We start from the raw sequence: 27,747 nt of genomic DNA, 5'->3' as shown, positions 1-27,747 counted from the left end.
GTTTCTGCCCGATGTTCACGCTGAGGTGGAGAGATCATGGAAGAAACCATTTTCAGCTCACATTTATCTCTTTCAGCATTCGAATTACTCGAATGTGGAGGGATTGCGTGAGCGGGGATATGTGAAGATGCCTCCCATTGAAGAGAAACTTGTGAGCTATCTTTCTCTGGATGATACATTTTCTTTGAAGGCCCCAACCCTGCCGTCTAAGCCGTTACGTACCACCTCACACTCAAACAGCAGGGAGTATGTGGCAGCAGGTCGGGCCGGGGGTGCCTTAAGCCGGGGACACACTTACGACTAGCTGAAACATCCTAAGACTGAACTGAACACACTTACAGACAGTTTCTAATGACAGCAGCAGATTTGAAACATCGACTGTGAACACCGACTGAACGCAATTGACTCCGTGCATTTGGGCATGATCAGTCGTAAGTATCAAATTACATTCATAAGCGTGTCCCCGGCTCTACACACAATGGCCATGTTATAATAATTGTGCCCCATATATTTTGTTGTTGTTTTAAGCACAAACTTACTTAAATGTAATGTTTGTTTTTCTCTAGAAAACAAGACTTAATATCTTATTTATCTATAATATCTTATATCAAGACTTATTTTGCTTCTCAGGTAATTGTATATTGTTTTAAGATTTTTTTTTAGATATATTTAATAAAAAAAAACAAGACAAAAATACTAAGCAAGAAGAACATTGTTTGCAGCGTAATACTGTAAATCGTACGCGCACTCGCAATCATACTATGATTTTTTATTCCGAAATAGCTGCTTCGGTGCAGCTTTGTTTGTTTTTCTGTGCTGATATTCGGAAACCGCAGCATTCATGCACAAGTGACAGTGCTTAAATCACGCAGCGACATTGATATATTTTTGAGTGTTACATAAGTGTCCAAATATTTTTAGGGCCACTGTATATCTACAGGCACTGTTTGATACTAGTCCCTCCTCTCAGTTCAGACTCACTTTCATCCTAGGATTTGCATAAAAAGGGCTGAATGCAGCTTGCAGATTTGGAAACCCCTCTGTCATTTACTCAGCTCCTGCCATGTTAGCATGCAATGATGTTGGACAGCCGCGCTGTTTCAGGGGTTTGTGTGTGTGTGTGTGTGTGTGTGTGTGTGTGTGTGTGTGTGTGTGTGTGTGTGTGTGTGTGTGTGTGTGTGTGTGTGTGTGTGTGTGTGTGTGTGTGTGTGTGTTTGACACCAGAGGTGCGGCACTGTGAATAGCCTCTGGTAAAGGCAGTATGTCCCCATTATCATTATTCTCCATGTGCTGTGTTCAGGTAAAATCCTAAGCACGTCACTCAGCAATCAGGCAGGTGTGCTTCAAGCAGCAATTGCTCTCTGCTGATATTGTGCATTATCTAACCGAGCCCAAGGGCTGCTAATATCTTGCATATTTAAGTGAGCTGGGTTTTTATTTTATTTTTGCCTCGTTCACTATTGAGTTTTGCTGTTGAACTTCAAAATACAGAAATCTTTTGAAATTGTGAGTGTCCTAAAGTTCTGTTTTCTATATTGGGACTCTGAGACCAAACATTTACTAAATGTGGCATACTTTCAGTATGGGACACAGCCATTCTCATGCAGTGTAAATAAAGAACGCATTTTGTTCATTGGCAACTTGGAGGTCACAAATGGAGATGCCTGTCCTATGTACACTAGCTCTAGGCTTACAAGTCTCCTTCATTAAAGTCCACAAAAGATGAAAATATGGGCTTCACTGGTTGAATGCAATAGATCTTTGCCATTACTCAGTCACACTCTGCTACTCTTCCATCTGAAATTGAAAACTCATTTCATTATACATATAGTTGTCAAGGCAACATTTACATTTTTTCATCTAATATATTTTATCTTACAGTATATACTACTATATCTAATACTTACACTTACATTCAATTTCAGAAAACATGGACATTTAGTAGTAAATTTAAAAGTAATGCATTGCTTTACTAGTTAGGCTACTTGAAAAAAGTAATCTGATTACATATTAGTGTTACTTGTAATGCATTACCACCCAACACTGATGACACCTTGTTTGTGATTTCTAAAGGGTTTTTAAAAACATTTGATATACTCATTAAGAGTATTTTATGGCCAAATAAATATAATAAAAATTGTATGACTCTATTAATATTTATGTTCTGTAGAACATTTGTTGTTGTGCCTGTAATAACTGTACTTTAGTATGTCAGCTAAAATGACATCCTGATTTTACTAATAATGTATTAAATGGCCTGTAGTCAGTCTCAGGAATGCAGCGCCCAGTTAGGAACATCCAGACCTGCCAATATCCTCCAGGCTTTTTGGATCTTCTCTTGACAATGCTCTGACTGTTACGCCAGGCTGAGATTCATTTCTTGTCTGCTCTGATTGAGATATATAACCCAGCCGTGTGGCCTCGACTGAAGCCTGACATGTTGCAGGGTCTCAGGTGTCAGCGGCCATTTCCCGCTGAAGGTCCCCGGAACAAGATTAAATCCATTTATCTGTTTCCAGATTGCGCTAAGCCCATTTCCGCTGTCATTTATTTGGTGTATGTCATCCTTCAGTGCCCTGTTTTGTTGTGTGAACAAGCATGATTATCTCACCTCTGTATCAGAATACGCCTGATGTTTAATATACTAGAGCAGTTTGGTGATATACTGCAAGTCTCTGTAGATCACAGAACAGAGGATGAGGTCTGTTACCTGAAGGATATCAGTTAATTAACAAAAAAAAAAACATTTCTGCGGGCACTAGCTTTCCATTCGATTTTATTTGTGTTATTTAAACTTGGTATATTGCATTTCTGATGCTGGCATCTGTTAACATACACATTTTATGCAATTGTATACAAATTCAGTCCAGAAAACAGAGCATGAGCAAAAGGCAGGATCTATACACAGCAGTCTTTATTAAAGGGATAGTTCACCCAAAAATTAATCAGTCATTCATTAATAACTCACCCTCACGGCCCGGGTACTGGTTCCAAACCCGTAAGGCTTTCATCTTCGGAACACAAATAAAGATCTTTTTGATGAAATCTGAGAGATTTCTGTCTCTCCATAGACAGCTATGCAACTGACATTTTGATGCTTCAAAAAGTTCATAAAGAGATTGTAAAACTAATCCATGTGAATTGAGCACTTTAATCCAAAATGCTCTAAGGAGACACAATTGCTTTTTAATAGATTAAATTTAGGCTTTTATTCACATCTAAACATTGATCAGTGAACATAAACAGAAGCTCAACACTCAGGCTTCTTAGCACTATCCAAAAACTTGAACATAATAACCACATTACAGGCAAGAGCTGAAACTGGCAGATGAATACACAGGTAAAAACACTAGGGACTGAACAAGATAATTAACTAGACACAGGTGTAATACATGAGGGCAAATCAAAACCATGGCAACAACTGAACAGATACAAAGAAAACTGAACTGGGAACAGTGCAAAATTAACTCAAAGTTCAACTCAAGCAGAGGTGGACAAAGTACACAACTTCCTTACTTGAGTGAAAGTACAGATACTGGTCAAATATTACTCCATTATACAAGTAAAAGTTGAAAAAGACAGATTTTTACTTAAGTAAAAGTACCAAAAGTAAATCTGTTTTATTAATGTTGCATTGTTGTATGTAATACAGTCCCTTATGCCTCTGAATCTATGCCTGCCTACCCTAATATCAATATCACATTTATTTCTAAGACACAGCAGAATCGTTCAATCCAAATTCATAGTCTAATGCTATTGTGATTTAAATCTGAAGATTGTGTCTATATATAATTTATAGAATTATATAGTGGAATCCGTATGTATTTTTGACTGGTACTGAGCTATTATTCAACTAAAATGTCAAAATTAATGGATAAATATAGAATATTTTATTTAGTATTTTCCAATAATGACATATTTTCCAATAATAATAATTTAATTAAAAAAATATTTAAAAAACAAATGCTGTGTAGTATTTTAGCATATGTATTTGCAGAGGTCATGTCAAATATGTAGGTTAATCTTTAAAACTGGTATTGAAACCCTTTTCTTTTCCAAACCATGTGTAGATAAATTGTGTAAATGCACTGTAAATAGTGACCTATAACAATGTTCCCATTATAATAATGCTCAGTCTACTGTATAAATCCCTACTTTTAATTGCACATATTATGTTGTTTATAAGTTACAGAGGTAGTAGAATGTTTTGTTTTAAATAATGATGCTGTTAATATTTGTTTAGTCATTTCAGCTTCAGTCCCAGAACCCCCGGATAGGGTTGTCGGTGCAGCTTTTTCTTTCCTCTGGAATGATGGGGCATTAGCAGCTTAAATGGCAATTAATGTTTCAGCTAAAACATACTGTCAACAAATACTCTTTCTCTAAAGTGGAATTTGATAAAGTGAAACTCGCTGCCATGGAGACAAAGATGAAACACCTCAGACGAGAATTGTGTCAACATTTGCCATCCTGCGCCACTGGCTCAGAGAAACGGATTGCGCTTCACAGCCGTAAGCAAACTGGGTCAAGGCAAGCAATGGGGGACAAGGACTCGCAGGATGCTGTAAACAGAGCCGATGACCTCACACCTTTGCTGCACCTCCCTCCCGCCTCACGCCATTGTTCTCCCCTTCGCGTGCCCCGCGTAATGAGGACATTTTTTCTCATTGAGGCTTAATGACATTCTGACAGTGTGCCAGTCGCTCAGAGACCCCCGGATTCAGCCAGGCAATTTTACAGTGTGTTCCTCCGGTTTTTTTTTTTCTGCTTCTGTAAGGGGAGTCTATTCACCGTCTGAATGAGTCAGGTAAATCCAATTCCAAAAAGCAATGGCATCTCAGACGAAGAGGAAATTACGGCTGGGAGAAGCGATGGTGGAATGGATCGAGACCCCCTTAGAATTGGGCTACGGCTCAGACAATGCAGGACACCACTTTTACCGCTCCTGTTAAATGCGTTTTTATAATTGATTCTCTCAATGGCACAAAAGCAGGGCATTGAAAAGGCTGTCATTTGTGTCTCTTTGTGTTGTACACTGATGAGGTCATTCCCTCGAGGATGCCGGTGTTGACCTTAGAGTCAAACCTCAAGGACATTGATGGGAGAGACGGGACCACACACATACGAAAGTTAAAGATACAAAAGTAACTGCAGTTAGTGATATTTGTTTCCAATCAGCTTGTGATAGAAATACGATAACCATTCTTCATCCATTTCAAGCATGTTCTAATTCGTTTGGTTGTCCATCTGGATTAAAAGACACAGTCATCTAGTTTGCATATCTTTCTGATACAGTGTGTTTATTGTGGCCTTGCAACACCTGTGATGATATTAAATATTTGTCGACTTGTGGGCTGGAAATGATCAATTTGTTTGCTCTCCTATTGTCAAACAAAAGCCCACTGATTCTTACCTGGAAAATAATTCAACCAGCAGAAAGTGCTTCTGAATCAACTTTTTTTTCCATTTTGCTCTCTCAGAGCAGCTGAAGTTTTGACCGTATATGATCTGGTGAATTCCTGAGTAATGTTTCTTATTACTGGACAGAAGCTTAGACAGTTTCACCTCTATAAATATAGGAAAAAACATTTTTTACTCCCCTAAATGCTTTGCACACACCTGGTTTGTGCATCTCTTTGCGGTTTTGTTTGACTGCATCACTTTGATTTATATCATGAGGAACAGGACAGAAAGAAAACTATAGCACAAAATGAACGTGGTATGTGGAATAATGTGTGTTATGAACATACTCTGACATAAAAAAAAAAAGTATTATAATATGCAGCCCAAGTATTTAAGTATTGTTATTTGACACTTAAGCCACACAATTATGTACTGTATTAATTGAGCATAAGATAACTAAATATGCACATGAATGACAACACAACCACACTTTTCAAGCTAAATATTTAATAAAGAACTTTTAGATTACTCCACCATATTACTCCACCATAAATATGTTCAAAATATAATGTTCATAAATATGTTCAAAACATAATATAGCATTTCTGGCTGTTTAATGTGGTGGATCATATTATTATTATTTTGTTTTTGAACATATTAATGTGATTAACTAACTCTGAATACTGATTCTGGATTCTGGACTAAAAATCACCTTAACAGTATAGTTGCAAAAATGACCCAGAAAAGTTAAGTTAGGTTTGATAGTTTTATAGTTTAACATAAGTGTCGGAAATTGAGGCCACTTTATGCCAATCATATCTGTTTTAGAAGTTAAAGCCGGCATGAAACGGAAAATGCAGTAATATTTTTTTCCCTATTGCGATGGATATGCCGGAGTAAAACAGCTTTTTGAACTGGACAAAAAAAAATGTTAGGCAGGACTTGATTTTGTCCATTAGAAATTGATTGTATCATTGGATCACTGTTGTTTGCAAATTCCTGTAATCTCTCGTGCACGTCATCAGAGAAGAGATCTCATTACATGTGTTTAGATGTTTTTTGATAAAAGATTATGAGGGCACATGAATTAGAACATGTACACATAAAAATCATTTATAATGAACTGCAACAATCCATAAAAAAATAAGAATTGTCCATTTCGATAAATGGTGTCTTGATAGGGAATTAATTCATTATAACACAGTTCATTTATGGCAATTCATATATGATAAATAGACTCTTTAATAGTTACTGATGCGGCAATCATTAATGAATGGTTAAGTTCTTCATGAGTCATACATTACCTCAAGATTATATGTGCATTAGTTAAGACATGCTCCCGTATTGTAAAGTGTGACCGAGAAAAGTTTTTGAAAGGCTCTAAAAAGCATGAAATGGACTTTAATAGCCGCATAACTGCTAATCGCATGAATCAGAATGTTAACAGATACATGAGTTATAGCTTTCTGCCTGTAGTCATGTGACTTAAGGCCTGGTTTCACAGACAAGGCTTAGATTAAGGCCTTCGTTCAATTAAGTAGCTTTCATAAACGTGCCTTAGAAAAAATGGTTGCATCTGAGACAAAACAATGGCAGTGACATATTTTAAGATGCATAAAATACAAGCGATTAAGTTGAGTCTGGCTATGGAAGAGTAACGTTATATTATGGTAAGATAAATAGTTGTTCCTTTGAAGGTGACGACCCTTATTATACATCAATCAAATGCATGACAGATTGTTTGTTATTCTCAGGCTTGTGGTAAGGGATAAGGCGAAGACTCAATATGCAGAAATAATGGGCTTTATTTTAATAAAAAATAAATAAAAAATACCCCGAGGGGGAAGACTTGTCTTGACGCCCGAGCGAACTCGAAACCACATGCTCACACAACAAGACAGAGCACAAGAGAATGAGCAAAAGCTCATTCTGTGCGCTCACAACAGAATACAAACACGCGGAACATGAATGTCTGAATCCCGACACAGAACCCAAACCAAACTAGACCGAAGTGCTGGGATCCAAACACCACGCACACAAGACAACTCACGTGGACAGAAGAGCACACGACTCGAGCAAAATACAATACAGGAGCGTCAGGGCTCTGTCACTGAACCAAGAATAAACTAGACCGCAGTGACAGAACCCTGACAGTTATTAACTAGCATCAGTTATATTAGCTAGTCATCATATACAACAATGCCATTGTCTCTGGAAAGAGGTTTGGTGATATTTGTGTTCCACATAGTCCAGTGAGGACTGGACCACATAGAACATCATCCACTGGTTGTGCTGGGTGACAATTCAGTGGGAAAAGGAGCCGGAATCCATTTCAACAGCCTTGAACATGAAGCTCTGTGGGACGCTGATCTCCTGGAGCACCAAAAGGCCAAGAGCACCAAGAGGCCCTGAAGTAGGCGCAGAAGGTCCTTAATCTGGAACATGCAGGCAAAGAAACCTTGAAGTGAAGGTTTGCTCTCCTGAGCTTAACCTTGTTGCTAATATGTCTGTAGGTCTTCTGCCCCTGGGCCAGATACTCAGAACTTAGTCAATCCGTGCTGTAATTGTTTGTCTCGCTGGACAAAGACTCTGAACGTAGTGTTTGTTAAAGTCTCTTTCCTCACTGACTGGAGGCTCAGAATGTGTTCGTATCTGTTGCTGCCTCACAAGCTGTAGACTCAGAGCATGGATTCTGTTTTTGTCACACCTTTGCAAGCTGGAGACTCAAGACGGTGTATCTGTTACGGTCTCTCTAGATGGGAAACTCAGAACTTTGTTGATCTGTTTCTGTCTCTCCCCTCACAGGATTGAGACTCAGAACTTGTATGTATCTGTTAATGTCTCACTGGACGTACCGGAGACTCAAAACAAGGAGTGTCTGTTCAAAGGGTACATTTATCCCTTTCCGATGAGGAGGAGATTGCAGTTTGACGCTTCTCCATTCCAGTGCTGTGATTGGCTGGTGGCATCAGAGGGGACACACACAGTGTGGCCCGCCTCTCCTTCCCCTGTGGAACTCATTTACATGGTCTAATGCACACAGTTAGAATAGCATCTTTAAAGTTTTACCAATTCATGTCTCTCTTTCCAAACCACCATCTTTGGTAATATTCTAAATAAATTAGTCCAAACATGATGGGAGAATGTTGATCGGTCATGCATGCATTAATTTGTACATAAACTGTTGCGGAAAATAATAGCGGTCACTGAGAATACTTATTTCTATGTTTAAGTTCTACTTAAGTTTTGAGGTTTCCAAATAGTTATGAATAGATTTGGATGGATCCCTTTGTTTCAGTCACTGCTCTTGCTTCCAAAACATCCTAAAGAATTTGAATGGTGGTTGGCCTAAACCTTAGGGATTCGTCTCAAGATGGGTGCAGGGCAGAAACTTGGACCAATGAGATATCCTGTCCTTCCCGCGCTTGAGGTGTATGTCAGTTGTCCTAGAATCCTTCTATGATGTGTTGGACATTTGTTCGTGTAAGTCCACCAAGATCAAATCGAAATGTAGCAAACCTTTCTCCACTGCTGCAGTAAGAGAAGGCCACCGCCATAAAGCTGTGCCTTGGATTGTGCTGTTCCCAACATTGCTATTATCCTAGCTTTTCTTTGGATGCCTTATAGTGTGCAACATTGTGTATTAGTTCAAATAGATTTGAGGCCATTGAATAGACCACTGAATAGACTTTTTACAGCTATTATCTCTGCCATTTAGACCTGCTGGCCACTTAATGTTATAGTCTATTATGGAGTATGAAGTGGACATTGCAGCAGTAGAGATATACTGTGCAGGGCACAATAAGTGTTTAGCAGAGAGGAAGGCAGCAAATATTATTGTCACAGAAGAAAGATCATCTTTCAGGCCCATGTGCAGAGTCAGGGTGCATCACCTGCCGCATCAGCATCATTCAGGGTTTTTACTGATGGTGGAGTTTTCCTGCTAGTCAGAGATGAAGGATTTTGCTGCTCAAAAACGCTGTGTTTTAGGACGCTGTGTACAGGGAGGAAGAGGCCTTACAGAACATTGTCTTGGGATGAAAAGTGTCAACAAAGGGACTGCTGAATATTGTCACATTCTCCAGGGTAAGAAATTACAACAGTTTTGTGTTGATTTTGAGGCAGGTTCATTTAAAAGTTTAGTTCTCTGAAAAATGAAAAAAAGTGTCATCAATTATAGGCTACACGTCCTCATGTCGTTCCAAACCTGGAAGACATTTGTTCATCTTCGAAGCACAAAAGAGATGTCTGTCCCTTCATTGACAGTCAATGGAACTACCACTTTGACGCTTCAAAAAGTTCATAAAGAGATCGTAAAACTGATCCATATAAATAGAGAGGTTTAGTCCAAATTCTCTGGAGAGACTGTACCGCTTTATATGATAAACAGATTGAATTTAGTCTTTTATTCAAATATGAACATTGATCAATGAACATAACAGAAGCTCAACCGAACCTGCTTGACGCGCAACCAACCTCATTGGTTCTTGCAGAAGTTCAAACGCCCTGCATAACACGAGAATGAACCTGATGGGTTCTAACATGTCAAGCAAACATGCTTTCCGTTTACCACAACTGATGTGTGCATTTATGAATGTTTATATGTGAATAAAAGCCTAATTTCAACCTTTTCATCATTAAAGCAATCAAGTCTCTTCAGAAAATTTGGACTAAACCGCTCAATTGACCCTTTGCTGGGTCATTTTGTCCGACAAAGCAGTCAGGAGAGTTAGTAGATTAACATGGAGGATTTGAACTTGTAAAGCGGAGTGTACTGACGCCTTTCTGCGGTTAAAACAACATTCCTTCTTATGTTCATTCATGTTTATTTGATGCTATAAACTAATTGGAAGGAAGAGATGATCGGTTCACGAGCAGCTTTAACTGATGCTCAACAGCGATCTGACAGACACAGTAAAGAGCCACAAAACGGTATTTATTGTTTAAATTTCTTTTTTTTTAAATGACCAATTCTGTTTGACTTTAATATGCTTGATATAAAAAGTAACCGAAAAGTAACCTGGTCTGTCCTGTCTGTCAGCGCGTTGTCAGTGTCCTCTCTGCTCCGCAATGTATTTTTCACTGCATGAGAACATGTTGTGGCGTGAGAGAGGTGTAGCTTGTCGGACATTGCGACAGTAACTAAGGGGGGCGGGTCTTTGCGAATGGTCAATTCATATGGATTAGTTTCACAATCTCTTTATGAACTTTTTGAAGCGCCAAAGTGGTAGTTGTGTGGACAGTCATTGGAGGAACAGAAATCTCTCAGATTTCATTGAAAATATCTTCCTTTGTGTTTTAATGACATTACTACAAAGGTTTTTAATCAGTGCGGTGTTGTTTGTTTTTAAGTGTTAATATATGGGTGCTTTTGAATGTCTTGTATAAAAATAAGTTGGTTTAGTTACTTGTTTTTTTTGTTAATTTAAAACACTTGACACCTTTTGTGCCATTTTAATTTTATTTTTTTACCTTTTAAGGCTGTAGTTGGCTAGAAGAATACATCAACAGTGATCGTACAGTATTTCCCTTTTAATAAAACACTGCTTGATAAAAAGCACATTTGTCACAAATCAGAAGAGGAGACAGTAGACTCAAAGATACCAGTTCTTTATAACGTGCAAACACAAGGAATGAATCTGGTAAATCAACAGTATCAAAGAAAGTCACTGAGTCACCACTTAGCTTGAATTTGAAAGTCTCTTTGTCCTTTTGCAGATATGGATGAATAAAGGTTGTCAATGCTTAGAAGGGGATGATGATGATCGCAAAGGGTAAGTATCCACAAGGCAAGTAGGCAGATTTGCAAGTCCATACACCAGGTAGAGAGTGACGAGACCAGACAATGTGAGAGTGTGGATGGTTTAAAACCTGTACTCCGTTTGAGCTTTGGAAATGACATAACGACACACGGAACATAAAGCCACAATACTAACTTTTACAACAAAGTTGCTAAGGTTTTTTTATTGTAAAAAAATATATATACATTTTCTGAATAGCTTAAATGTGGTGCTGCTGATGGGGGTGATTGATGGCAGGTGCGGTTGATGATTGACTGTGTGCAGGTGGGAGCCAGGAGGGATGCTGGGAAATGTAGAGTTGCTTTGAAGGGATGATGACTGGAGATCGTGACAACATTGATATAAAAGACTTATGAGTCATGTTGCTTGAAAGAAAGAACATATCATAGTCAAGGTGCTTGATGTTTTAAGTGTCGTCTTATAAAGGGCCCTGATATAGTCTGAAATCACCCTATGTAGGCTACTCTAAAACTACATGGTAGAGGCTAAAGTAATTCTTTCTATAATATGAAACGGTACAATCCCTGTTTTTTTCAGTGTGAGAATATTATGTACGGTCTTGTAATCATTGTCTAAAGTACTTCTAGAGATTTTTAATCAGAGGAATTCATGTGAGAAACTAAAGCAAGGAATGTAAAAGAAAGCATCATGAATGCTTTAATTTGAATAGTAATGGCCCGGTCTAGGCAGAAGGCCAGCAAATCAAGTGGTTTAAAGGCGTGACAAACCAATTGTGCCATTTCACCAAGTCTCATTTTTAAATAGCGGTTAGGCAGATTGAGGTCAGCTGTTTAAGACTCCATGGTTACGAGAGTCAGTCATGGAAAAAAAAAAAGGAGAAGAAATAGAGGTCATATTGTTGCTCAGAAGAATAGGCAAGAAGGAAAAATGTAAAGGACATATTCTGAAATTATGAAAGGGACACAAGCCTTATGATCACTACTGTCTGTGTGAGATGTTCCTGAATGGAAATATAATTTATTGCTAGTATATTTGGTCCATTTCTAAGTCTGCAACAAAATATGTTCCAAAAGGTACTCAAACTTAATGTACAGCCAAACTGTATGTAACATCTCCTGGTAATCCCAAAATGCATTGCGACAAGTTCTGTGAAAGATAGCAGATGATGGAACATGTACATTACTGGACACAACTGGTTTGAGCTCAGTAATTTTGTTGTTGTTGTTGTTGTTGAAAGAAATTAATACTTTTATTCAGAAAGTTTCACACAAAGACTTTTTCACAAATACTGCAGTTTTGCGGAAGAACATTGTTTTGGTTGTGCTTGATCGGCTCTGCGTGACTGTGTGGATGAATATTACCCTTCACACAGTAGATCATGCTTCACAATGAACTCTGGTAGAGAGCTTATGGCAATTTATCTGTTCAATAAAATACCTTAGGCCTACTCAACTGTTTAGTAATACAAACGTAATCTCTGTGTCGCTTTTGATACATTTCAAATCCCTCAGTTCTGATTCAAAGTCAATGTTAATTCTCGTTTTATTATGAGCTCTGTCATGTTCTCTTTTTGCCAGCAGACTCTCCTCTGTTCGGAGTTTCTTTTTTAAAACTGGAAAGTTCAGCTTTGCCATCATAGTAAAAAAAAAAATATTTTTTAAATATAAAACTGTTATTTTAAATTATAATATTAGTTCACAATATTATTGTGTTTACTGTATTTTTAATCAAATACAATTTTAATGAGATTTCTTTAAAAAATCTTACCGACCCCAAATTTTTGAACGGGAGTGTAAATAAGCAAAATACATAAAAAGAAAAAAGAAAAATAAATTGTTCAGTGCAGTTAGAAATTAATTTTACTCAATATTTGTATATTTTTATGTTAAGTATTGCACTGTTAGTTTAGCAAAATGCAAACAACAAACTGTTGAAATCAATTGTGCTGCTTTTTTTGTATATAACAGGCACTTTTAAGTGTCTCTTGAGCTACAGAAATATTTGGAAATCACATGTCAAGTCTCCATATGGAGCACTCTTTGTTAGAGTGCCTAAGCAGAACATTAAAGGGATAGTTCACCCACAAATAAAAATTCTGTCATCATTTACTCCCCCTCAAGTTGTTACAAACCTGTATGAATTTCTTACTTCTGCTGAACACAAAAGAAGATATTTTGAAGAATGTCAGTAACCAATCAGTTGGTGGGCCCCAATGGCTTCCATAGTATTTTTTCCCATACTATTTAAATTCATACAGGTTTGGATCAACGTGAGGATGAGTAACTGATGGCAGAATTTTCATTTTTGGGTGAACTATCCCTTTAATGACGAGACTGCATAATAGTTCAGATGCTTCTAGGCAGAGAAGCATTTCACTTCATTTTGGAACAGATACTGTCTCCTTGTTCTTTTTGTCCACAGAGACGGACTGAAATACTATGCCACATGCCTTTACACCTCTGGCTTTCATTAAACCTCAGACAAGTGAATTTTTTCTTTCAAAGCCAATTATACAAATGGCGAGGGCCGCTTTTCCCCTCTGTGCTGAATAGAGTGTGCTTCATTACCTTTAGCACATCAGAGTGAGCAGGTGTGGGTGCAGTGGAGGTGAACATTCAGTCCATTCAAACATCAATAATCAGTCTGTGCTAGTGCTTTACAGCTTCAGTGGTCTTATTAAGTGTAGGGTACATGTAATATAGTTAAAGGTGCTGTATGTAAGTTTTTGACTGTACTAAAGCATAAAAAAAATGCTTTACGAGTTCACATACTCGTTTGTCTGAAAAACAATTCTACATCCAGTTCTTTTACTTTGAAATGCGTGTTCCGTGTCTTTGAATGTCTGTTTTTGTTTTGGTCTGTGCGATATCGCACGCTGCCAAGTTACTCAATAGTATTTCGCCACCACAGTTTTCCAGTTGGCGGAAAACACAGTGTATTGCAGCCTGGGAACAAACTGGGTCAGAGATCGCAGATTCTACCCGACCTAAAAAGCCTCCGCACATATCTAAAAATCTCTATGAATGGGAGCATATTAAAACACGACATCAACTCATCATGAATCAATAAACCAACTCATCAACTTACAGTATGCCAGAGGTGGACAATAACAAAGTACAATTACTTGAGTACTGTACTTAAGTACACTTTTTGAGTATCTTTACTTGAGTATTATTTTTTCTGGAAACTTTTTACGTTAACTTCACTACATTTGAAAGACAAATATCGTACTTTTTATCATATTAAAATCTACATATCGTTCTCAACAAAAGTATTGTTTAGCGTAAAACATGTTAAAGATTAGTACACAGGCTGTTGATTACTTAAATGATAAGGTGTTTCCTCACAAAAGCGCTTTATTCAGTGTAGTGAAGCATCTTCTCCATTAACATCCATTCGTAAAAAAAAAGGCCTCTGCTGTCCTTTCCTGCGTTAGTAGCCATTGCGCTTTTTTGGCTAAAGTTTGCAGGCTTGTCATCTAATGGCTTTGGCATCTTTGAATAAAATTAAAAACATAAAAAAAACTTAAAACTTATATTTGAAATAAAATCAATTTGAACTGAGATAAAATATATAAAACTTAAACTTTTCCATCTAGTTGCATCAAATTCAACATCTCTCCTTTTCATTTAGTTTAATTTACGCCTGGTTTCACAGACAATGCTTAAACTAGTCCCAGATTATAATGCATGTTTGAGCTGTTTTAACTGAAAGCAACTTGCACTGATCTTAAAATATGCCAGTGCCTTTGTATTTTCTAAGGCATGTTTATGAAAGCTAAGTCTCCTAATTGAACTAAAGCCTAATCCTGGCTTAATCTAAGCCCTGCAGTAAAACTTGGCCTTAATGTACCTACTAAAATAATTAAAACTGAAATAAATAAATAAAAACTACGCAGACATAACTTTAATAGTATCTCAAATAACACTGGTGTACATAAAGTGAACTTAAATCCAAACACATTACTTTCATTTGTGGTTTTGCTACAGTCTGCAGCTAATATACATAAAGTCTGAAATTAATAAAAGGTACAATTGATTTTAATTATAAAATATTTAATTTATTTTCCTGCATATTTGCGTTTTTCTACTTCTAGGTGAAGAATTACCTTCCCTACTTTAGGCTAAATATAATCTGGCTGTTTAGAATAGATGGTGTATTTTCCATGAAAAATGACAGGATAAAAATAGAATTGTGTGAGACTTGCACATCTGCGTTAAAGGGATCCAGCAAAACCTTTCCAGACCTCAATTTCATATCCTGCTTTTCCTGCAGGAGATCCACTGGGGCACGTGGGCATTTGGTGAGAATGGGTTTCTGCTCTGCGGTGTGACTCCCCTGGAGGCCAAGCCTTCATATTCTCTGGCTGTGTATTGATGGATGTTTGTCACTTTCACCTGCCTTTGATGTACCGTTTTGGGGCCAGTTTTGAGTAGATTGGAAGGGCAGACTCAAGGGGTGTGTGTGTGTGTGTGTGTGCGTGTGCGTATGCGTTCGCGTGCATGTGCGTGTGTGCATGCGTGTGTGGCTAAAAAACCATACCACGTGATGTTTTTAGAAAATGTAAAAACGCAGAAACATTTCTGTAATTGGTAGGGGTAGGGGATAGAATATACAGTTTGTACAGTATAAACATCATTTTGTCTATGGAATTTCCATAGAAACATGAAAACGTGTGTGTGTGTGTGTGTGTGTGTGTGTGTGTGTGTGTGTGTGTGTGTGTGTGTGTGTGTGTGTGTGTGTGTGTGTGTGTGTGTGTGTGTGTGTGTGTGTGTGTGTGTGTGTGTGTGTGTGTGTGTGTGTGTGTGTGTTTGCTACCTGTCACACTCAAAAGCTGGTTATCCTCTTAAAGTATGGCATTTCCTGCCAAGCACTATAGTAGGTGTTTTTCTCACCAGAGTAATGCAAAAGGAAATCGTTTACAATTGGCATAATGTGTCGTTTAAATTGTGGTCCTCAGTGTGTCGCAGATAGAAACCAATATCAACTGATAAGTTCTTGTCATATTTTATTAAAAAATTTCTAAAGCGAATAAACTGATAATGTGAGAAATGTTGAAGGTGTCTGAATAAATTTAGGTTTGACTGTATATATATATATATCAACATTTCCTTTGCCTCCTTCGGTTTAGTTGCTGCTTCGGCCGTGACAACAACATACAGACGCTATACCAGCCGGCAAACAAACGCTATTTGGGCTCTCACGTCCGAATTTGAGGAAGTGGGGGGAGTGGGGGGATGCCGTAAAGCAGTCGAATTTTGTAGTTCTTTTTGTGCTCTGGTTACTACCCGAACCCCGAAGTTCCGTAGTGCCAGTAAAAGCGATACAGACCCCGTCAGGCTATGGCAGACATGTCATTCAACCTATTGTAAGACGATGTACCATCACAAGGGTCTTGGAAATATGTAATATGAATATGTAATATGTAATTATGAAATATGAAGGTTGAAAAACTACTTGGTGTTGCTTTAGTTTTCAACAAGTGCAGTTGAGGAGACATTTGCAGCTCTTTTAATGGCATATAGTAAGTCAAAGTCCAAATCACATTCTTTGCTGTCCCAAATTAATTGATATAAGTACCAGTGTAGAACACTTTATAGAAACTGTGTCTATTCCTCGTTTAGTGAAGCCAAACAATAAATCTACTGTAGGATCTAAGAAAAATCTAATTGTGATTAAACCAGAAAATCTCAATATTAGTGAACAAAAACAATTTCTAAAGCTAGGTCTTCTAAACATTAGATCGCTTACACCTAAGGCGGTTATTGTAAATGAAATGGTCACTGATAACAGCTTCGATGTACTCTGCCTTACTGAAACCTGGCTTAAATCGAATGATTATTTCGGTCTTAATGAGTTCACTCCACCAGGATACGGTTATAAGCATGAGCCCCGTCTGATTGGTCGTGGCGGCGGTGTTGCAACAATCTATAGAGATATTCTTAATGTTACTCAGAAAACAGGCCACAGGTTTAATTCGTTTGAAGTACTTGTGCTAAATGTTACGCTCCTAGATGTAAGAAAGAAATCCCTATTATCTCTAGCCTTGGCTACCGTATATAGACCGCCAGGGCCTTACGCTGATTTCCTAAAAGAGTTTGCAGATTTTCTCTCAGATCTATTGGTCAATGTCGATAAGGCAATAATTGTTGGAGATTTCAACATACACGTTGATAATTCAAATGATGCGTTAGGGGCTGCGTTTACAGATTTATTAAACTCCTTTGGGGTCAAGCAAAACGTTAGTGGTCCCACTCATCGTCTTAATCATACTCTAGATTTAATTATATCATATGGAACCGATCCAACCGATATAGATATTATACCGCAAAGTGATGATGTCACTGATCATTACATGGTAACTTGCATACTACGTACGGCTGAAATGTGTCATGTTGCGCCGCGTTATCGACCAGGCAGAACAATCCTTCCAACTACTATAGATAGATTCTTGAATAGCTTACCTGATCTATCTCAGCTTCTCAGTGAACCCAAACATACAGATGAGCTAGAGGAAATGACTAGCAGTATGAGCACCATTTTCTCTAGTACATTAGAAATTGTTGCACCAATTAGATTAAAAAAGGTTAGAGAGAAAACTAAAGCACCATGGTACAACAGTGCTACGCATGTTATCAAGAGAGAAACTCGTAACTTAGAGCGCAAATGGAAACAAACTAATTTAGAGGTCTTTAGAATCGCGTGGAAAGACAGTATGTCACGTTATAAAAAGGCTCTAAAAGCAGCCAGGGCTGAGCATCTCCGCAAACTAATAGAAAATAAATAACCAAAACAATCCAAGGTTTTTATTTAACACTGTGGCTAGATTAACAAATAAACAGACATCACCTGAACAAAATATTCCGTTACATTTTAATAGTAATGATTTCATGAATTTCTTCACTGAGAAAATAGAAAGCATCAGAAACACAATTGTAAATGTACAATCTTTGACAGCGTCTTATGATTCAGCCTCAATTATCGCCCCTCAAGAACAACTACAGCGCTTTACAACTATAGGACAGGAAGAGCTAAATAAACCACAATTAGATCCAAATAACCTAGCAAATTACAGACCCATTTCAAATCTTCCATTTATGTCTAAAATACTAGAAAAAGTTGTGTCCGCTCAACTGTGCTCTTTCTTGCAAGAAAACGATATCTATGAAAAGTTTCAGTCTGGATTCAGGCCACATCATAGCACAGAAACTGCGCTGGTTAAAATTACAAATTATTTACTTTTAGCTTCTGACCAAGGCTGTATCTCAATACTAGTTTTACTCGATCTTAGTGCTGCGTTTGACACTATAGATCATAAAATACTCTTAGATCGACTTCAAAATTACACTGGTGTTCAGGGACAGGCATTAAGCTGGTTTAGATCGTACCTATCAGACCTTTACCATTTTGTCCATTTAAATGGGGAAAAATCAAAGATAACGTCAGTAAATTATGGAGTGCTGCAGGGATCTGTATAAGGCCCCCTGCTATTCTCAATTTATATGCTGCCACTTGGTAATATTATAAGAAAACATGGAATAAGTTTCCACTGTTATGCTGATGACACTCAATTATATATTTCATCAAGACCAGATGATAACACTAAATTATCTAAAATGACAGAGTGTGTTAAAGATATAAAATATTGGATGACGTGTAATTTTCTTCTATTAAATTCAGATAAAACGGAGGTATTACTGATTGGTCCAAAAAACTGCCCACAAAACCTCTTACAATACAACCTTAATCTAGATGGACGTCCTGTTACTTTATCCTCTGCAGTAAAAGACCTGGGTGTCATACTAGACCGCAACTTGTCTTTTGAAAATCATATTTCAAATGTCACAAGAACAGCCTTTTTCCACCTTAGAAACATTGCTAAGCTACGTAAATATGCTATCAGTTTCTGATGCAGAAAAGTTAGTTCATGCATTCATGACCTCGAGACTAGATTACTGTAATGCTTTATTAGCTGGTTGTCCTGCATCCTCCGTAAACAAGCTACAGTTAGTCCAAAATGCAGCCGCTAGAGTTCTTACTAGGTCAAGAAAATATGATCATATAACACCAATTTTATCATCTCTACAATGGTTACCTATTAAGTTCCGTATCAATTACAAAGTATTGTTACTGACCTATAAAGCCCTAAATGGTTTAGCTCCTGTGTATTTAAGAGATCTTCTATCGCCATATAATCCATTGCGCTCTTTAAGATCGCTAAATTCGAGGCTTCTGGTCATACCTAGGATAACTAAGTCCACTAAAGGAGGGAGGGCATTTTCACATCTAGCTCCTAAACTCTGGAATAGCCTTCCTGATATTGTCCGAGGTTCAGACTCGCTCTCCCAGTTTAAAACTAGATTAAAGACGCATCTCTTTAGCCAAGCATTCACATGATGCATCTCATACCTTTTATACTACAGTTAAATCAGATCAAATGCATATTATGAATATGAACAGCAGCTACGCTAATTATTTCCCATCTGCCTTTTTTGTTGTTATCTCGGGACGCCTGTCCCGAGATAACTCAAATAGAGTTCGTCAGCTCCAGTTATGTATCCAGCCTCTCATGGAGACTTCAGATGCCCCAACGCCTGTGATGAGACGACTCGACGCCTGTGAAGAGACGACCCAACGCCGGCAATATGTTATGCCCTAAATTTTATGATTAACTAACTGTATTTTTGTATGTATATTTTTGAAATGCATTTTCTGTAAAGCTGCTTTGAAACAATATGTATTGTGAAAAGCGCTATACAAATAAACTTGAATTGAATTGAATATCTTGGTATTTAATATGGCCTGTGTATTACAAAGCCAGTCAAAAACGAATCAGATGGACAGACAAAGAGAGAGAGAGAGAGGGGGGGGGGGGATTTAGCACTATCAAGCACTGTCTCACTTCTTATTAGAATAAAAAAATGAAGTGTGTCATCTGCTGATTGCATTTTTCAACTCCATTCTGACAGAAATCAGTCAGAAAGCAATCGCTCCCCTCATTACAAGATCTTCATCATAACATCATAACATGTCTCTCTTTCTCATGCACACGCCTTATTTACAGATGATAGACTGCTCGTTTATGACTAGCTGCCTTTGAGCCTTTCACAATGGCCTTGGGGGGGCGAAAAGAAACAGATAAGCCTGTTGTGACTATACTCTTCGTTTCTTCTCTAATGACCCCTGCATATTCTTGTTTTATGGGTTTTATTATTTATTTATTTATTTTTGTGAGGCATTTTTCAGATGTTGCATTTGGGCATGGTGATGTTTGTATATTTACAAACCAATATTTCATCACACCATGTTCTATTACAAGACTGCTCCGAAGTCGTATTCACATGAACTTCCCACACTCTTTATTAAATTTGTTTTCATCGGAATGTACTGTGGAGACCGGGGATTAAAAGTTACACCTTTTGTTTGAGCACCAGTAACGCAGTGGATGTTTGTGCTATATCTCTCAGAATTTGATATATGGTAGCCACATTTGTCAGCTAAATATATTTCACACAGAACATGTACAACACAATCACATATTATGAGAGTTATTGTCAAACACAAAGAGTTCTGTTGTTACATACCCCGCCACTACTGAAATGTAGTGTGAGTTAGCCTGTGAGTTATAACACGGCTGGGGATAGATGTAACAATGAGAGCTAATTTGCTGAAATGAGATCCACACAATCTATATGCACGCAAGAATGTTATTGAAGAACAAAGAATAATCAGTTTTGAATAAAGTCAGCAATTTAAAGTAACAAAAATAATTGTATTGTATTTCTCTGAGGACTTTCAATTAAGCGCAAAAACATTGCTGTGTGTGTTTGTTTGTGTGTGTGCTCTGTATTCCGGTCATATAACAGTTTACTCATCTTGCCATCCACCAATTTTATGTGAATTTTGTGCATAAATTCTTAAAAATGTGCACACAAAAAAAAAAGTGTGCTCAATTGAGGTGGATATTGTTTTTGTGTGAAAAGAAGACATGCGCATAAACTATGGTGGAAACATATTTAGCCTACTACACAAATTCCTCAATGCACAACAAAAAACTCATGATTTTGTCTTAACAGGGGATGTGATTTATAATGGAATCATCTTAAGGGGTTGGTTGTAACATTTTAATAAACAGTTTCAATTTCCCCTAACAGTCATAACTTAGCGAACTGTTTTAGCATGTGGGTTTGAAGTTATCATGAATGCAAAGCATCAATATTAAACTAGTCAAATAACTGTCTCTACAAATCAATGGTTGCTAGGCAAAAACTAATATTGATAAATGGTTTTACTTTCCTTCCAGAATTTTTTTCCAGAATTTCATCAAATGTACAATGTTGCTCACAGTCACATGCCACTTCTCATGACATCACCACAGCTATTTTCTGACTTGTCAAACTGACAGTGTTACAACTGACCCCGTGTTACAACCCCTACAGCCCGCAGTCAGCATAGCATCGGTAATGACGTGCTTAGTGCTTTTCTCAGTGACTGAAATATAAGGCTGTCCTGCTATTTCACTGATATATCTTGCCTTTGTCTACCTGCTTAGCCTTGAGACTATATTCGTTTCCTTGCTACTCATGCCAAGAAACATTTGTCTTTATCTTGTCCTTTTGTTGGAGATTTATTCCATTAATAATTCATTACAGTCCGTAGAATTCACAAGACCTTCCCCAGGACGTTGCAGACGGATTTTTTTTTTTTTTAGTAAGGTTGAGAGGGGCGAACGCATGTGTCCTCTTTGAAATCACACATGATGTGACCTGTCTGCTGTGGACTGGTGACATGGTGGTTTTGTGGCATGGGTTTATGTCTAGTAGTTAAACAGCAAATAAAAGCTCTATAATTCAGGTTGTGAATATGCAGCGAATCACATGTAGTACAAGGGAAGTTGCATAAGTTTGGAGGGGCATCTCTATGGGGATAGAATTGTTGCATTTTTTCCAATACATAGATTGAGATTCACAAATAAATGTAAAGAGATTCACAAAAAGTAAGCAAATTCACAAATACATAAAATGAGATTTGCACAAAAACAATTGTACAAATGTGTTTTAAGTCACAAACATAACTCCTGTCTGGAATTAATTTGTGAATCACTTATTGTGCATTTGTATATCCCTGAATGCATTTGAGGATTTTGAAACCCTTCAAGCGTCAACTCAAGACGTGCAGACAAATCCTCAATAAGGACTCCACATCGTCTACTTAAGCCAATCCGAATAACAGCCACATTGCGCTGGCCAATCACAGCACATTCTCGCTACAACCAATTTTTTTTAACGGCTCTGCAACCAATCACGCTTGGCATGCACAGTCAGGAAGCGATTCACAAATGCATGCAAGCCATACACAAATGCACAGAAAGCGATTCACAAATGAATGCCAGACAGAGTTGTGTTTGTGACATAAAACACATTTGTAAGTATTTTTTTATTATTATTTGCTAATCTTATTTCATTTATTTGTGAATTGCATTCATTTTTACATTTATTTTTGGATCTTAATCTACTTATTTGTGAATTTGATAATTTTTTGGGAAACTCTTTACATTTAATTAAAGATTTCAATCTATTTATTTGGAACAATACAACAAATCTAACTCCATGCATCTCAGAGGAAGGAAATGGTTCTGCATATGTTCTATTAACTTGAACCGATCAATGCTCAAGTAATTATGTGTGAGTGACCAATAATTCCAGAGAAATAATTGCATGGAGGACATATAGTGTATGTGACCCCTTGTACTTTTTAGGGTAAAATCAATGCTAGTAATCGATATGAACACATGTTAATTATACTGCTGATCAAGACCTAGGAAATAATACTTATTCCTCTTGCTTTTTGTTGTTGTTGTTTGCATAATGTGATCATATTGTATGTGTTTAAACCTCTGTGGAGATTTCAGGGTTTTGCATTCATATTGTCTTAACTATTTGAAATCATCCCATACTGCCTTCATAATTTTCCATAACAATTTTATAATTTGTTCTTCCAATCAAATGGCTTTTATTTACAGCGGATGTCACGTACAGGGGTGTGTCTACAGAGGTGTATTATGATGTGTGTGCGCACATTGTGATGTGTAAGTTACTATTCCTGTATAAATAACATAACTACAGCCTTCACCACAATCGGTTCAAATCAAATTTCCTCCACAGTCTGTCCTGGGAGATCTTTATCAGCAGCCACATTTAAAACCTCCGCTGAGAAAGATTTAGAAGATTAGATTTCTTTCAATAGAATTTGTTTTTTGCTTTTGCTTTTTTCTGAAATCAACCCATTAATAACAAGGCAATCTCAGGTTTGCTCTTAGTGTATATTATTTTACAGCAGATAAGATACAGATGCTGCTGTTTTTTGTTGTTTTTTTGCAGTACTAGAAATATGATGTGCATTTATGAGGGCCCTGACTTTTGTAAAAAGAGAAGACAAAACTGGTGTAAACAGGTTTCTCCATTGTCCTAATGACAGAGGGTAAGAAGCAAATGCATTTTTTTGCGCCTTTGAAGGGCACTGCAGCAAGGGCACACTACTCATACCACGGGCATTCCATAGAAAGTCTGCAAATTAATTGCTTGATTGTGAGACAACGGGTCTTCCCAGGCCCGCTGTCAGGCGAATCTGGGTACACACTCGCACACACACACTGTTTTTTAGAGTTTTCAAGAGGTGCAGAGTTTAGAGTTTTCAAGACTGACTGTTATCTTCAATAACAGTAAGTCCCAGTAAGAAAATAACCAATATACAAAAGTAGCAAATATGCAAAAAAAAAATGCACATGCATGATAGTAGATTTGAAAAGACAAACCATTTTTTTTTTCATTATATGTCAGTGTAAACGCATAGCTTTAGACAGGTATTGAACGCATCTAGCTAACATTTATAATTAATATTCAACTTAAAATTTATAAGGATATGTAACAGAACAATTTGTTTAAACAACATAAAAAAATGTAATCAAAAAGATGCCTGTTGTTGATACCATATACCAGTGGTGATGTTCTACAATGTTGTTAACGTTGTACTGTACATAGTCATGTCACCGAAATTGAGTAATCACTGTCCTAATCAGTAGTGAGGCAGGTCCTTACCAGTGTCTGGATTCATACACTACATGCTGAAACACGAGCTCGGGAACTGGGAAGCTGATTTAGACGCACACTGACTCCACAGACGCTAACAAACCCGAGACAACGCTAAGTTTCAACAAAAAAAACTAAAACTCAGGTGTGTGCGTGTGTGTGTTGTATAGGGCAGCGTGAACTATTGTCGGGGATGGAAATGGAGTGGATATGTTTGCATGTGTGAAACCAGTGTGCTAATGCCGTACGTGTGCACCCACATCGCCTCAGCATGGAATGGAGGAGGAGAAATGAGGTAAGATGCCATGGTCACTTCAAGGAAGTTATAGTAATCATAACCATTTACAACCACATAAGTGGCCTTGTGATTCATTTGACACCTGAGGGGATTTCAGGGGATTTTAAACATTCAGTTGCTCTCATGCATCCAAGGTTGCTTGGCTGGTGTTTTAACGCCATGCCAGCTTGGGAGTAGCACTTGTTATCTTCCCGGTCAAAAGTGACCAGACACCTGAAAATGAATCTTCCTTTAAGAAATTCTCAAATAATACTTTTTTTGCAAAGTTTATTAAAAAAAATGTGGTTACACTTTATAATAACTGCACGCTATTAATAATTAGTTAACCATTAGTAGACAGTTAGTTCATCATTTATAAAGCATTAGACATTAATAAGCAGTTTATTAATACAGCTATAAATGCTTTATTCTTGATTTATAATAATATCTATAATACGGTATGTTTAATAATTGTATTTTCATACTTTATTTATGATCAATTCATCATTTCTAAATGAAGTATAGCATTATTTACAAACCCGTTATTTAGGAATTGTCATTGATTCAAGATCACTTAGAAAGTGTAAGTAAATGTAAATTCAGGTTGTTATAAAACATTTAGTAGTGGTCAGTTAACTATTTTTGTGAGCTCATCTAAAGTGAGGACTATTTGTGCTTTGTAAAGCATTTACAAAGGAGATTTTTAAGGATAATTTATCTTCTAAACAGAAATATGAAACAAACACAACATAGTGATACTGAACATAGAACTATTTAACAGCCTTTAAATCTCCTTTATAAATTATATACAGGGCATAAATAGTCCCTTTAGATGAGCTCACAAAAATTGTTAACTGACCACTATAAATGCTTTATAACTACCCAAATTAACCCTGAATTACAGTAGAAATACATGTTAATAAAGCATTTATAAACACACTGTATAACTATTACTATATGTCTGAATAATAAGATGTATGAATGTACATTTAAATAGTTTATCAATCATTTACTTACACTTTCTACGTGATCTTACGAACCACTGACAACGCCTAAATAACTGATTTGTAAAAATATTGCAATACTTCATTTAAAAATAATTAATTGATCATTAATAAAGTATGAAAATACAATTATTAAACACATTATATATGCTTTTAAATCAAGAATAAAGCATTTACAGCTATATTTATGAACTGCTAATTAATGTCTAATGCTTTGAAAATTATGAATTAACTGTTTACTAATGCTTAACTTGTGATTAATAGCGTACAGTTATTATAGTGTTACCAAAAATTCATTTTGATTTGAAGTGTTCACGTTTTTGTATTATTATTTTTGCAGAATTCGTGTGTTTTTGTCGATTTCCCATTAATTTCCTATGGTCGAGCACAAGTGTGACTATTTTTTTTACGACCACTTATAGCCTGCCTGAATCATGCCCTCCATTTTTTTGTGTTCACATTCCAAATGTCATAAAAGTCACCAAGTTTCGTTTCATTCCGATGAAGCTGTGATTCAAAAAAAATAAAAAATAATGATTATAATAGTTTCGGTCAAAAGTGACCGGAGAGCACCAGAGGGTTAAATTAATTAAACTTTTTTTTTGAAAACAGCGTTGTCATAATTACAGCCGAAATACTGGAAATATGATAGAGAAAAGGGATACTGTATCTGACAATGGGGTTCCTTCAAGTTAAAAATTCTGATAACCAATCGTGTTCCAAAAAAGAGAGCTCTTTTGCGGAGCAGAGCCCCTCATGTGTGCACATTTTTAACTTTTGCACTTCTTTCCAAGACCTTCAAAATGCCTCTCTGGGGTTGTTTTTAATTAGTGCTCCTTTCTAAGCTCTGCGTTTAACAACCATAATACTAGAGCTTTACTGGCCAAGCTCAGTTGCCCGTCCCTGATGCTAGCTGCAGGTGAATTACAGATTTCACCACCAACAGAACACAACAGGTACAAGTTGAAAAGTTCACAGCACGTGATCGGAGCATAATCTTGCACATTGGTGCACCCAGATGAGAAAATCATTGGGACCTGCATGAATGAAGATCCAGGCTGACAAGATCATCAGAGACCCCTCACATCCTGCTTGCATCTTTTGCCTGCTGCCTTCCGAGAAGTGCTGCAAAAGTATCAAAACTTCCAGACATTAAAACAGCCTTTGCAGTAGGCCTCAACACTTCAGTACAAAAAAAAAAAAACATACTAGAAAAAGATTCCAGCACCTGCTGTGTAATATATTTAATCATGCACTAAATAATTGACTTTGTGTATAAACAATAGTGCACAATATTGTGTATTAATTGTATGATGAATACTGGGTGTATATATACATTTTACAATATAAGAAAAAAATATATACAGTATAAATATATATACACACACACACGCACACACAGTTGTAATCGCAATTATTCAGCTGTTTGCAATGAACAAATCAAACAAAAGTTATTGAAATAGCTCACCACAACAAATGTTTCAAGTGATTTCCCCAAATTCATCTAAAAATGCATGACTTTTGCAGTCTCTAAACTATTCAACCCCTTCATGGTAAGCATCTTTAGTACTTAGTAGAACACCCTTTTTTTGTTATGACCTGCTGCAAACGATATGTATAGCCAGACACCAGCTTCTGGCAGCGTTTCTGAGGGATCTTAGCCCATTCATCATGAGCAATGGCCTCCATTTCAGTAATATTCTTGGGTTTGCGTGCTGCAACTACCTTATTCAAATCCCACCAGAGACTTTCTATGGGGCTCAAGTCAGGTGACTGTGACTGTGATGGCCACTGTAGAATCTTCCAGGACTACTTCCTCAACAAAGCCTTGGTGGGATTTGAGGTATGCTTGGGACCATTGTCCTTTTGGAAGATCCTATGATGCCCCAGGCATGACGTTTTCTCCTAGGTTTGCTGATACTTCAATGAATCATTCTTGCCTTCCACACGCTGCAGGTTTCCAGTGCCAGAGGATGCAAAGCAGCCCTAGAGCATCGGCGAGCTACCACCACTGCAACTTATTAATCTGGTTGCATCCATTGATAGCTTCCTTTTTCTGCCCCATCCAGGTGTCTTTGAACTTGAAAACTATGCTTCCAGCGGTGTCTCTAGGAACATTTAATTCCTTTGCTATTGTGCTGTATCCTGTTCCTTGTTTGTGAAGGGCGATGATACCTTCTCTTAACTTTTTGGACCACTCTTTTGCCATGTTT

Source organism: Phoxinus phoxinus (genome assembly GCF_949152265.1).
Source record: "Phoxinus phoxinus genome assembly, chromosome: 5".
Taxonomy (NCBI): domain Eukaryota; kingdom Metazoa; phylum Chordata; class Actinopteri; order Cypriniformes; family Leuciscidae; genus Phoxinus; species Phoxinus phoxinus.
This window is presented reverse-complemented; position numbering follows the sequence as displayed.